Below are 11722 nucleotides of genomic sequence, written 5' to 3' on the forward strand. Positions count from 1 at the left end.
GTGTATTTACGCACAAATCACCACTCTTATTTGAATACCGAAATCGATCACATGAGACACTTATGCAATTAGGCAACCTCATTAAAAAGGGATTGTTTTTACTGGTCATCTATTATTTATCTAATTGATAATTAAACACTTTAATCCCACTTTAGATTATCCCTTACATCATGCTAAATTCACCACATTCTTTCTCGCCCCTTTACGCCCATGTGCTATGTATGCATATTACATCATCTATTATTCTTCACATTCAAACACACACATACACATCAACACACTATGTACATCTTTACATTACCCTTCACTTTCAACCACTTCTATGCAATAAAACCATCTACTGTATATACCTTTGGCACCTTACATAAATAAACATCACTATTTATACTTATTTCGTTATATTAATACTTATACTGTAAAATAATAAAATAACACACAGACCACTTCTAACTTTCAGGGAAAAATATATTAACATAAAAAAAAAAAAAAAAAATTGTCACAGCAGGAGGTCGCAGAGGTCCTGCACATCTGCAGCCATGATGAGAAGGTGCTGCCGCAGCCTTAGGAGGGCCCCTCTGACACCCTCGGCTTCTTCCCTCTGGTCATCTGTGGGCATGTTAAAGGGGGTTCAACATTAATTGTGCTATTCAGGTAGACCTTGTACAGTCAATCCTAAGTACCCACAGCATGATAAATCATACATACAAACAATTACATAGGCAATAGTGTTTCTAACACACACACACACACACACACACACAGTGGCTTACACTACAGAATATGTGACTGATAAAATTGCCAATGTATGTATCAAAATCACAACAACAATTGAGCCTCACTCACACTTCTCCTGCCAAAACACTCACCAATCTACTAGAAAGCTACATCCACTAGAACATGCCACTTTTTGCCATACATATATACCTGCATGTCACTGCTTAATAGCTAAACTGCATGATAGATAGATAGATAGAATAGATAGATAGATAGATAGATAGATAGATAGATAGATAGATAGATAGATAGATAGATAGATAGATAGATAGATAGAAAATATATATATATATATATATATATATATATATATATATATAGATGGATACATAGATAGATAGATATATACCACATTAAAAGGCTAGGCTAGTCCCTCTACCCCTTACTTCATGATTCCTTGTCACATTGCCAGATAGGTGAAAGTGCAGCACTAATCCGCTTCCATACACCAAACAATTTCTAAGGTCAATCCACCCTACATAATAGCTTTCAAAAATACATTGCAACAACACGGGACCACTGGCTAGAGGGGGGCCCAGGGGAACTGCCCACTTGTGACTCCATTATAAATCAGGCCTGGCCATACTCCATTTATGTTTTATTGGTGCTTGTATACAAAGACCCTCCATAAATAAACACTCATCACCTACATGAGCCTCCAGATTCCACGTTTGCAACATGGCCCTATAAGCCCAAAGTGTGTCTGTTGTTATCCATTTGTTTGGACTAGTCTTTACTATATTTTAGCAAAATGTAATCAGCTGTGCGACATAACAAACTGTACCTAAGTCAGTAATGAGGCATTACGTCTACTTACCACTGGCAGCCAGCACCACAATCTCTGCTTCCTCCACGTTGGGAGGTAGTGGAAAGTTTGGGAGGGGTAACGAGAGCTCCTCCTGCTCTTGGTACACGGGGGGGGGAGGAAGGTAGAATGAGGAGGTTGGTGAGTGGCTAGGGGGAGGGGTGTGTGTAGGGGGAGTGGAGGTGAAGTACTCCACCTCATGGCGGCCCTCATCTCCACCTGTCCCGCCTCCTCCACAACCACCTGGCCCTCCACTTCTACCTCCACCTCCTGGGCCACCTCCGGGGCCACCTCCTGGGCCTCCTCTTGGCTCTCCTCCTGGGCCTCCTCATGGCCCTCCTCTTGGGCCTCCTCCTGGGCCTCCTCACGGGCCTGTCTGGCTCTCTCCCGCGCTGTGGGTTAAGCAATCAAAATGGTTGAGTGTCATTTGTCATTCTAATTACTATAACAAGTACATATCATATCCACATTAATGCATGTGATAGAGGAAGTATCACACATAAAGTATATGCCATTTCTCAATCATCAACACCCACTGTACCTCATGTTAATACATGTGTTACTAATGTTAAAAAGAAAGGATTTAATGTTAATGATGAATGAATTGCGAAAAAACTTACAGCGTTCGATTCTTCGCCTCAGCTGCTGTAGCAGCTCCGGCTGCCGCCTCCTTAGGTCAAACCATCGCCGCTCTAACTTTGCGACGGTCCTCCGCACATTGGTGCGGGCGAGTATCCTGCGCCGGGCAGCAAGGTATGCCCGGCGCTTGTCCTTATTGCTTATGAAGGGGCCTGCACGCCCAGCCTCCTCTCTATGACAGCCACAAGTGCCAGCAGCTCCGCGGTGCTGAACGGTTGGGCTCTTTGGTAAGATGCCATTTTAGGAATGGCGCATGAAAAATTATCATGTCCTGTGATTGGTTGGTAAGGTCACTATTTGGTACTAACTTTATTATCCATATTGAGATGAACATTGTGTATGCGCCCAACAATCGGCGAAAACATCGCACCGCCAAGCAACGCGTGCTATAGCTTGGCATCACATAGCTGTACTTCGCATTACTTACTGTATGCATTTATGTGTATGCGTACATTTATGAGAAAAAACACATACACATACTAGCACTTCTCCTGACTACACCATTATATTGGACACCTGCCTGCCTGCCTGCCTGCCTAGCTCCTACTGCAAATATATTTAAAAATAAACACCCAACAAAATATATATCTATATGTGATAATAAATAGTACATCTACAAATAAAATAATCACCCCCACATCCCACACAGACATGGTGAAAAAAGTATGAAATTCAATCTACTCACCAGACATGGATGATAAGCTCAGATACAATAATGGAAATATAAAATAAATTTTCAAATCTATGTATACACACTTATGTGTGACCTGCAATATTGGTCTTAAACCAATACACCTCAAACATAATACTTAGTGCTATTGATATTGGCATTAAGAGGACATGCTGGCTAATGTTAAATTTGGAGGACACTAAATTAACATCATTTTCCACCTTGATGGGTGTAATTGATCTGAAATTGGGTTGGTCTGTGCAACATTCAAAAATGTACCTGAAGAATCTTTGGGCAACAGAGTCCCGCAGCTGGTATCCACGTCGGCTTTCCGGGGAGCGGGATGGGCGCAGGGGCGGATCTTGCGGCTCAGATGGAACCTCCCACTCATCAAAGGGTATCTCACACCGCACAGCTATGTTGTGAAAGAATACACACAAGCCCACAATCCTCTACACCATTTCAGGCACATACTGTAAGTCACCACCAGTCCAGTGGAGCACTCTAAATCGACCCTTTAACTGGCCAATTGAGCGCTCCACCACTTGCCTGGTGGCAACATGCGCCCTATTGAATGCCTCCTGTGGGCCTGGTGCTGGGGAGCTGTACGGCGTAAGTAGCCAGGGCGTACATGGGTAACCGGAGTCACCCAGAACCCACGCATCACGGCCTTCAAACTCTTGGAGTCTCTGCCAAATCCCTGTTTGTCGGATAGCATGAGAGTCATGGGCACTTCCAGGAAACTTCGAGTTGAAGGCGAGAATTTCCATGGATGGGCCATATACCACCAGTGAGTGGAACAATTTTCGGTTCCTATAGATCTTCTCACTTCGTGATGGAGGCACAAATGGTACATGGGTGCCATCCACAGCCCCTATCACATTAGGGAAGCCAGCAATTTGATGGAATGCCTGCTGGCTTCTGTGAAGGGTCTCTTGGGCAAAAGACATGGCTATGAAGTGCCCCTTGCGCCTAAACATGGCTGACGTCACACGCCTCAGGATTCTGCTGAAAGCAGGCTGAGATATTCCAGCAAGTACTGCCACTACTTGTTGGAATGATCCTGAGGCGCAGAAATGCAAGACCGCCAGCAGCTGAGTGTGAGGCGGAATTGCCGTTGTGAGCCCATGAAGAGGTTCTAGATCACTCTCAATTAAAGAGAGTATATCTAGAATTACATGTGGGGGTAACCGGTACCTAGTAAGTACCTCATCATCGGGCATCCCAAAGAGTGTCACCCGTGTGCGAAAGATTCTTGCACGTCCTGGCCTCCTTGGGCGACGAGTTGGGTGAGCCGCAAGTGCCCTTAGGCTATTAGCCATGAAGTCCATCATTGCTTCAGCAACCTACAATGAAATGATCATAAATAATGAAGCACCTATGCAAAGAATGGTCATCCCAAAAAATTAGTCTCATTAGATAAATCCATACGTACAATAGACGGGCGCCCAGTGAAGTCCCGAATATCCATAATAATCTACAATGATGTAACAATAATATTACCTCACCACACAACTTTGTAAACACAAATATCTCAAAAACATTTAACACCTAAACACTAATTAAGTATTATATGTAAGAACAATTGATCAAGAAATCATGTAGTCTGACCCATGTATGTCAAATTGAAAAAAATATGTTGGTTGAAAATGCATGGCACAGCAAAGTGTGTGCCTTCTGATGGTGTGAAAGGGAATGTTGTGACATGAATAACCTCCATTGTGAATTGTAACAGTATTTCACATTGAAGTATGACACATTTCAACTATTGCTGGGACATGTAGTTCAACAATATATGGTGGCACACAGGTTTAACACCTATGATTAAATGGTGGCCAGGTAACATGTTTCATTAATGCTAACAAGCCTTTGCTGTCCCAAAAATCTGTAATCAGTGAACCAATGGTGCATACATTATTACCCTTACATTGTTAATGTATATCATCTCTACAATGACCATGGGAGAGCTTACCTTAGACCCGGCCACAATACAGATCTGGAAACAAATGAATCTAGCATCAAACCACTATTTATAGGCCTATCACATGTGTTGTGCATGACTTGTGGGCTGGATTTCCAAATGGATTGGGTTAATTACATTTTTAGGACAATCACTACAATAGCACAGTACTAATGAACATTCACAGATAGCATTTATGATTTCATAACGTTGGAGGTGGCCATTATAGCAAATCTTACAACAGTTCACCTAAATTAGACTTTGAAGGTACGCCAGGTTTTGCACAATCGAATTGCCGCTACTATTGGCGTGGCCTAAGCGCCGCACAAACAGCACGGTGTACGCTGCCGTACGTAACGCTGCCGCACGGAACGCAGGGTGAGGTGTGCTAGAAAGGCATAAAGTTGTTGCAAACATGGTTGGATCTCTATCTGAGGAACTCCAGCACCTCCTATGTGCCCCTCAACACAGACCAGCCAGTGGGAGAAGAGCAGGCAGCTGGGCCATCCACATCAGCCCAATCTGCAGCTGGCCCATCTTCTGCCTCAGCAGAATCATTGGGAACACAACAGGTGGCTTCCCAACAGAGTAGCCTGGCCAGCACTTCAAGTACAGCGACAGGTGGCCGTGGCCATGGGCGTGGCCGAAAGAGGCCAACAGAGGAACCAAGCAGCAGGAACATGGCATTCGAAGCGCAGGAGCTTGCCATACTGGTACGCCGCGCATGGGATTGGATCGAGTGTCCACAGGACAGGTTGACACACACAAGGCGATGGAAGATTTGGGAGGACATAACTGTGGAGATTAATGCGGTAGCTCCACAAGTTCGTGAGGCGGAGCACGTTAAGAAGAGGCAAGTTCATGTGTGTTACATTTGAGCAGTACAAGACCAGTAATGTTTACATTAGATGTTAGATGGAGCTGGTAAATGGTCAGTCACGTTGCTTGGAGCCACAGACATGATTGCCATGTCATTTAGTCGATAGTTATTGTAGGGTGAGTGTGAGTGTATCTTCTAAGGGTTGGTTTTATATTTTAATATAATGTAAGTTTGGTGTAATGAAGCACATGTTGTAATCTGATGCAGATTGCAATGGGTGCTACAGCAAACATCAGGAGTGACATGGAGTAATATGTAAACTTTGATTGCAGGTGGCACGACTTCAAAACCAACCTCAAGAAGAAACTGACCAAATGGTGGGAACACAGCCACACCTCTGGGGCTGGCCCCATGCCAGGCCGCCTGAAGCTCACCCCCCTGGAGGAGATGGCCGAGTGCTGCATTGCAGTAGAGGAGCTCCGGGGGGTGAGCAACATGGATAGCGAGGCCCCAGCGGAAGTGTTTGCTGCTTTTGTTGAAGGTAATTATTTGCCATGGCATAAGTAGTTGGTACTAATTTTCTTGGAATGTGTTGTAATTGTATTTTTCTCTTTCACCAGCATCCCCACCGCTTGGTCAAGAATCTCTTGAGGAGGTTGAGGAGTCTGTGCCACCTGCCACCAGTGGCAGGCATGAGCAGCAGCAGCCACTGGCCGAACCGGAGTACCACAGGTGGGTGCAGGTGCTTGGGCAGATTCACCAGCAGGGAGACTTAGCATCAGAGCGGATGCGTAGGACCGAAGAGGTCATGCAGGGTTTGGTCAGCACCCAGCAGACAATAGCTGGGAGCCTGCAGGCTATTGCTGAGGCCCAGAAGGCCATGGCTGGCACCCAGCAGTCCATAGCTGCAAGCCTGCAGGTGCTGGCAGATCACAATGACCTTCTCCTCCACCATAATGAGCTTATGGTGGAGCTAGTTTCAAGCAATAGGGCCCTATTGTCATCCGTTGCTGGTGCATTTCCACCAGCAGCACTCCCTGCTGGCAGAGGGGGAACACCACCCCCCCCTTCACCAGCATCTGCTCCACCTGGGCCACCATCACAACTTGGCCGAAGAGCTGCTGCACGTGGCAAGGAGCCTACCAGGGCCAAACGTGCCCGCAAATGAACTTGTGTCCGCATTAATCTCCACCCTTATGTCTTCCCAAATCTTTCATTTAGCTGTGTGTGTCAGCTTCCTGTGTCCAATCCCATGCAGAGGGTACCCACATTTGCCCTCGTTTCGAATGTCTTGTTTGGTTCCCCTGTTGCACTCTTTCGGCTACCATTACCAGTCCTGCACTTAGAATTATTTTAAACATATAAATCGCAGGGACTCAGGCAAGTTAATCATACTTTTTTGGTGTAACATTGAAATATATTTTTGGACATTTTCTACCTCACTGTTTAAATATATTTAAAAAAAATATTTTTTATAAATGCATAGCATAATAAAAATAAAAAAAATACAAAATACTAAAATGTTAACAGAATAATTTCACAATAAAATTTGGGGATTAGTGTGCACCCCACCCGAGTTTCTTTTCTTTCTTTCTTTTTGCTAACTGAATATTTTATAACTCGGGGGGCACCACTGGCCATCACATAGACAGCACAATACCCAATGGGTTAATGTTGGTTTTTGATGTAAATAAGAATTATCTGTATAATTTAAATAGTCACTTATGTCCCCAAATATATACAAATTAAAAAAAAAAATTCCCAATAATTTTCCTAATTATATAGTGCAGTCACCCAAAAAAAACCTCTCTCTAGCAAAGTAAAAAAAAAGGATCCAAGAGACCCATAGCCATTAAGGGACAGAAGCCGAGAAAGTTATGTTTACATTCTCGGCACCGCCCCGTAAACAGTATTAAGCTCATTACACACGGGGGCGATAGGGGCTATAATCGCTGGGAATATGGTCGCAGGCGACCATATTGCCAGTGATTGGAGTGCGCACCAGCGATAAATCGCCGGGTGCGTGCTCCCGTTTTCTGCCCCATTGTAATCGATGGTCGCAGGAGCTTGCTCCTTTGACCAGCTAATTACCTCTGCGGCTGCCCCAGCAGAGGTTCCTTTTCATCAGCGACCATCTCTGGTCGCTGATGCAAAGGAGACACTGGGCAATACATTGCTCAGGAATATATTGCTAGCAATATATTTCTGAGCAATATATCTCCCCCCATGTGTACGGGGCTTAAGTCCAGTCAGAATGCTAATCAGGAGCTGTCACCAAGAAAATTCTACTCCAGATTGACTGAATAGATTTTTAAAATATTTTATTTACTTATTTATTTTTGTACTCTTGACAGCATTACACAGATCACCAAGTTCTGTGCAATGCTGGCACTCTGTACGTATTTAGTGGTCACATATATGGTCTCCAAATACGTACTGTATATGACCCGTTACAAATACGAATGTGTACGAACAGGTACGACATCGGAAAATACAAATGAGAAAAATATGACAGCTTCATAATTTTTTTTTTTCATTTTTTTTTGTGTAGTATACGGCCGAACCAGTTCATACCCAATCATATGGGGATCGGCCATATTCAGCTGCTATTAGTAAATTTCCCCCATTCTGTCACTTTAGAGAGAAATGTGGCTGTAGTATCTATATTTCCAATAGTTTCCAGTCAAAATCAAATGCACATCAGATGCTTCACTTAAGTCCCATCCGTGGGCTTGATTCAGACCTGATTGCACGACTGTAAGTGTGCACACTGGGTGATTATTGATACACTGTGTATGCATACAGTTTGCAGTATGTATGTGGAAGGAAATCCTGCAATTAAATACTGCAAAAAGAGAAAATAAAAGTGGCGCTGGTTTGATGAAAGGTATTGCAAGTTTAATAACAATGAAAAGATCATATGATACAATTGCACAATATGAAAGAAAATTAAAAAGGTGAATAAATAAAATAAATCTGGACCGGAGGCTGAAATAGCGGGACAGGTATTGAAATCAATCCCAGTAGGTCACGGGTGTTATCTGATGAGTGAAATAAGTCAAGGTGCCCAATGGGCTGATAGTTACCACAAACTGTCACAGTTGGTCAAATCCTAGATGCAAGATTGCGGAGGAGTCCTCAAATAAATGCGGCAGTGGGGCCACAGATGGCAATGACCCAGTAGTGTTTAGGGCTGGAAATTGCAACAGCCAAGGGTTTCCCACGTCATTAGAGGTTCCAACCTCAGAGATGGTATGGGGCAGGTGTCCTCAAGGTTGTTGACTTGTGGTGATTTCCGATGAAAGTGGCCAACCTTGACTCCTGCACTCGATGCACAATGAGTGTGGTAGCTGGGGTGGTGACCAGCAACTGTGAAGGGGAAGAAGGGAAAAGTTCCCACTGTCGTGGGGGGGGGGGGGGAGTGGGAGGGGGGGGGTCAACCAGGTTGCAAACTGGTCCAGATGATATGAGATCCAATGGATGTCAGCTGGTCCGGTCCAGAGAGTACTCTAACGCGTTTCACTGCTTAGGGGGTGCAGCTTTTTCAAATTAAATACTGCAATTACTACTAATCAGAATGTTATTGACAGGAAGTAAGTGTCTGGGGGTGGTAACTGCCACTTGGAGAGTATAGGAAAATGGTAGGTGAGCTTGAGCATTTTAAGGGAGCAGTGGTGTAACTATTAATTTTTATCCCCCCAGCCAAAAATGTTGGCAGCTTCCCCCTCCAAAAAAAATGTTGGCAGCACCCCCCACTCTCCTCTTTCCCCTCCCCCCTCCCCAAGTAGAGTTAACCCCCCACACCTTACCCCTCCCGCATCCAACGCCGGTCTTGTCTGTGGTCCGGTCCTGGCTCTCCTGACTCCTGCTGCTAATGAAAAGTGAACTCGCAAAATGGCTGCCCCCATACAGCTGACCGAATTTAGGGATGCTAGAGGAGGCTGCCACCTCCTCTAGCCTCCTCAAAAACTGTCTGCTGTATGGGGGCAGCCATTTTGTCACTTTTCATTAGTAGCAGGACTCAGAACCAGGAGACGTGACTGCAGACAGATATGGCAGTGGTAGGTCCTGGCAGGCGGTAGCGGGTAACAATAGCCCTACAGACCTCCGGCACCCACACTTTCTAAGTCCCTCCACACCACCGCAGGGTCTGCGGGGCTATTGTTATGCCACTCTAAGGGAGGGTGTGTGACCAGTGGTGTAACAATAGCTCTGCAGCTCCCACGGTCGCGGGGAGGTGCAGTGTAAGTGCAGGCACCGGGGGACTGTGGTGCTATTGTAATGCCATACCCCCCCCCATGCCCCGCACCTTTACCTGTCAGCACTATCCCGGCTCCCGTCCTGACTTCATTCTGAGCCTATGGAGACTGACCATCATAAAATGTCCGCCCCCATATAGCAGACAGTTCTCTGAAACTGTCTGCTATATGGGGGGCGGACATTTTGTGATGGTCGGTTCTTCATATCAGAATGAAGCCAGGATGGGAGCCGGGACCACCGCAGCACTGACAGGCATCCCAGTTCCCACCCACACCGATCACATCCCAGCTCCCACCCGCACCGATCACATCCCAGCTCCCACCCGCATCGCTGACAGCCGGACTCTGTTGAGTAAGTAAGTATATGGGTGGCGGGTGGCGGGTGGCGGGCACCAGAAACCTTTGGCGGGGGGGGCGCAATATTTGAAGTTACACCACTGTGTGTGACATCAGCTACAGTCTGGATAAGCCTTTTTCCATCACATTGCCGAGTAAGTCCAGGGCTACACGGCATCTGCACTTACTTGTGCCCAGTGCTTTCAATGGTGAGCCTGTAATATTTGGTATTGGACCTAAACGTACACATCCATGCACATGAGCACATAGACTTGCCAGGTGAGCTTTCACTCTAGCAGGGTAGCATCTTAAACAAATGCTAACCATATGAATTTGTGGCTGAATCGAGCCCCATATGCATATGAGGAGATGCCACACACTAATTGGCTCATATAGGACTTTAAAGACTGAGGTGTCCCCATGAGAAATGTCCACAGAGATACAGGAGGAACCCACGGTTGGTACAACTGCCTGGACCTCTACCTCTCTCTTTTCTATCCTCCTGACCCCTGACCATACCGCTGGGTCACCATATCATACAGCACACCGAGACCTTTGCATTCTGGTAGAATGAATGCAATAAAGAATATCTATCCTTTGAATCAATGCCTATTTCCCTATACATTGTAAGCTTGTGAGCAGGGCCCTCATACATTTAACTGTCTGTAAGTACCCAGTTCATTCCAGACTGCAACATCCCTAAACATGAGTTCCTACCACCTAATTGCGCTGGTGGGCCCTTCATGCCTCAGATGGACAATGGAGGCACCAAATGTCAATCATAAATGATCACTTTATTACAAACAACTTACTTTTTATAAACAAATTTACAAACAACTTACTATTTGTTTTAATGAATATGATTTAAGTGGATTAGATTTATGAATAGCTTGAGCTAGTGCATATACCGCCATGTAGGCATAGCGGGGTGTGATATCAGCAACGCCATGAAATGTTGACAGCAGATCTTTTTTGTCAGTGCAGTTAACACCAGAAATACCGTATATGTTTTGATAAATAGTATTTTTGTATGTGTTTTTGGAAAGACAATTAAAAGCACAAAGCCAAATATCTTCCAGAATTGCGTCATCAGGTCGGTTAGATGGGTCTGCATTCATAATAAAATTATTCATGTTGGGAAATGTTTCAGAATTCAACATATGAATCAAGCTGCAATTTATAGATGGGAAAAATGCATCGTCCATATATTTTATATCAGTCCATGATTCATGGAGGATTAAAGTGATATTTTCATGAATATTTCCAGCAATATAAATATAGTCCATATAATTTAAGTTGAAAATACCAAATATTACTATAACGCGAGCAATATCTTTACTAAACTTATACCTTTTCTGTTTATGACTATGTATATTATTAGGTAATTGAATGATAAACTCAATGCAGATCCCGTGTGCAGTCATCATTTTACTCAGTTCTTGTAATTCCATGTCCCCGC

This window comes from Crinia signifera, chromosome 1, assembly GCF_055691185.1.
Source record: "Crinia signifera chromosome 1, ASM5569118v1, whole genome shotgun sequence".
In the NCBI taxonomy this organism is placed as follows: Eukaryota; Metazoa; Chordata; class Amphibia; order Anura; family Myobatrachidae; genus Crinia; species Crinia signifera.